Source organism: Coffea arabica, chromosome 8c (genome assembly GCF_036785885.1).
Source record: "Coffea arabica cultivar ET-39 chromosome 8c, Coffea Arabica ET-39 HiFi, whole genome shotgun sequence".
Classification (NCBI taxonomy): Eukaryota; Viridiplantae; Streptophyta; class Magnoliopsida; order Gentianales; family Rubiaceae; genus Coffea; species Coffea arabica.
Genome location: NC_092325.1, coordinates 12,367,156 through 12,370,553, shown reverse-complemented (window position 1 = coordinate 12,370,553; position 3,398 = coordinate 12,367,156). Strand labels below are relative to the sequence as shown.

The following is a 3,398-nucleotide window of genomic DNA, read 5'->3' as shown; positions in this document are numbered from 1 at the left end:
TATAAATGAAAAAAAAATGACAATGCTTGAGAATTAGCAAATGAACGCATCCATTACATTACGAAATACCAAAATATCATATCAAGCATTCAAATATCATAATGAAGTTCAACAACACCCTACAAATAGTTTGATAAGTGGTATTTAGCCTAAATTTCACATATAAGTCGAGGTAGCTTTACAAAACAAATCCAAGTCCCAAAAAAAAAAAAGTGTTGTCATGACATTTCCTAAGTATAAGATTTTCTTTATTGTCCTTGAGTCAATTAGCAACTCCTGCTGCTGATCTTCGAAAAAGCTAAAATGAGCAACATATCTGCAGTGAAGTACTGCAATTATTAGTAGGTCATAAGAAAAACTCGAGACAATAAAGATAACTAAAGAATTTGCAAGAAAATAAGCTAAATCATTCCTTTTAAGTATAATCTAGACAATGACTAAATAAGAGCAAAGTAAGAGATGAGCACTTGGAACATTAGAGCTCAAGAAACACTTCTTTTACTTTCACTACGTTATTAAGACCTCAAGAAACAGTTAATATGCTTATGCTAACCAAACAGTGATCCTTTTATGGCTTCATAGGCTCCATTTGTATGGTTCATTCTATAGATTATGTATAGCAACTTCAACTTCAAGTATTGAAAATGCATATTGTTTATCGCTAGACCAAATTTCAATGACAAATAAAATTTGACATATATAGATATTCTTAGCGCCCATTGGTAATATTTTAATGAATTTAATAATAAAATATTTGATGCATCTAATATTTTAGTGAAACTTTGTGAAAAAAAATGGAAAAGATGCTCCACTATAAATCGAAGCTTCTAACTATGAGGCGAACCAGTACATTCACTAACCAACCTACTTTCAATTTTCAAAAGTTCTAATAGCAAATATCACATGCTAGTAGCTTAAATAGCATAAAAGTAAGTAGTTATAAAGAAAAGTTTGCATAAGATGTGATGAAATACCAGATTATGAAATTTTTTTCTACTAGTTAGCTTAGAGACCACTTGTAGCTTGTTTATATGCAAATGTCTCCTAGAAACAAAGTGAAAATTGTCACTTTTACAGAAACTTTGTTGACATGACCCAACCATTTGAAACAAGTCTAACATAGATAGAAAGGAGTATATACTTACCCAAAAAAATCACAATAATTGGAAATTCCATAGCAAGGACCAATAGCATCAGCATAATAAGCTGCAAGACAATAACAAACCAATGATGTCCCTACGAAATGATACTGTGCATTATAAGCTCGAAGACAATGAATAAAATGGTAGCTGTAGTTCTTATAAGAAAATGTTTGCATATAAAACATATGTTTTCTTCTTTTAATTTTGATACTAATCTATACTTGTACCTAATAACGATACAACTACATATTCCAAGGACACTACATAATCGTCAAAACTTACATATTCATTCAGGTAGTCCATCACCAAATATGAAAAAAATGGTCGGAAGGAACTACTTATTCAATATAAACTGTAGAATTTGGACAATGAAAATCAAGCTTTGATTTATACCTTTGGCAAGGAAAATGCTGCCTACAGCTTATACCATAATCTTGAATATCATGATTTCCTCAAAAAAAAACTTAAAACACCTGCTTGTAACATAGTTAGCTATATAAGGCAATTAAAAGTAATATCAACAGAATAAAAGTAAAAACAATTGATTGAAAACTTCAAAAGTGTATTCCAGATTAATCACATGGTGAAAATTGGTAAACACTCCAGATAAGATAACCCAAGGTAGAACTTGGATAAATTTCCAATCAATTTCACTACTTTATGATGCACTGCTACCCACTAGAAACCTTCATTAAACAAGCAACTGGATATGATAACATGTGTGAATGTAACAAAAATCATAGAGAATGAAACCCATGCTGCATGTACCCTATTGTGTGAAATAATCTAGGTCCAAGTTTAAAAATGAAAGATTTTGATATTCTTGGGCAAGTATTTGGCTTTATAGCCAGATAATGAACATCTAACCAGACCCACAAAGAAGCTGAAAGGAGGCAAGAAGGTACGGAAGTGGGAACATATTGGGCACCTTTTTTTCTGATATCAATCACTACTAGAAACATATGCTGTTATGACAGCTCAAAGTATCCTTACACGTCCATTTGATGATGTTTCTACTCTAGTGATCTAATGAAAGTGTGAAAGTGTGATCCATTCTAACATTAAGATATGTAATAATGACACTTTCAAACGTCCCAATTAGTAACTCTATTGGCAATTAGAAGCATCATTATTTTTATGAATTATGACACTTGCAAATGTCAAGAAAGAGGTGTTAACCACTGACATGAGTTAAACTAAAATGACACCCATTAAGTGTGATATTTTTACACTTGTCATGAAACTTTTTATAGTGTAACTAGAATAAGATATTATGACACTTTTAATTGTTAATTTTTGTAAATAATTTGATAGTTGTGTATGACTGTTTTGCATCCATTCTTCATTTTACATTTCACACTGCAGATCCCAAATTCCAATTTTCATGACTATACCATAATATACATCCAGCTATCTCTATGTTATCAAGTCCGTACTCCTTAACTAACCATAAAACTTGAGAATTACGCCTCCCAATGCAAAAGATGTGCAATATATACAAATTTACCATGCGGCTTTTGTATTATATTTGAATTATGCTCCACTTCAGCAGCTAAAAGTTGTTCATAAGCAAGTCTCTAGAATCGGCATTACAGTCAGCCATGAACCTTTTATTGACTTCATTAGTTGCACATTGGGAGTTCAAATGTAACTTACCTAACTTTAAAAAAAGGCAATATAACTTTTCTCTTGCAATTTAAAGAAATCAGAACTTCACTTCCAAAACTGAAAAGCCTGCTATTAAAAAACATAAAAAATAATAAATTATTTCATTCATGTACCAAGACTTGATCTCTATTGGATGGAGTACAGAATGGACATAAGGTCGGTGATGGTGTAGAGAATGGACATGAGATTTTCTCTTGAAATTCCCATGACAATTTACCAAATTTCAACACAAAAAAAAAAGAGGGGAATTTTTTACATCAGAAAAAATTTCACTAAACCTTGCCATTTCCCAATTCCCTCTCCACCCAGCACCACTTAGCCCACTATTTTTCTCACTTGCAGCCACTCATAGCCATGTCTACATCATAATTACCTCTTAAATCTTTTCCACTCCTACCACTATAGCTAATTAAAACCTTCACCTTCGTCCCCAAACTCAACCTCAAACCCGTTTCCACCACCAACCCTACTGAAACCCTTTATCTTGCACAATAAAAAAAATAAAGTAATGGTATTCACAACTAAAATAATTCTAGTGGAGATGATTTCGCCCATAACTCAAACAATATCCAAAAAAATTGGGCACAA

General features: G+C 32.0%; 1 long non-coding RNA gene across 1 annotated transcript; it reads right to left on the bottom strand.

The window, feature by feature from the left end:
* Positions 1-1,114: 1,114 nt before the first annotated feature.
* On the bottom strand, positions 1,115-3,098 carry LOC140013269 (uncharacterized). The gene is made up of 3 exons (XR_011820346.1): positions 2,799-3,098; positions 1,536-1,615; positions 1,115-1,206 (listed from the first exon to the last, which is right to left on the bottom strand). It is a non-coding gene; the product is annotated as an uncharacterized lncRNA (long non-coding RNA).
* Between the last annotated feature and the right edge of the window lie 300 nt (positions 3,099-3,398).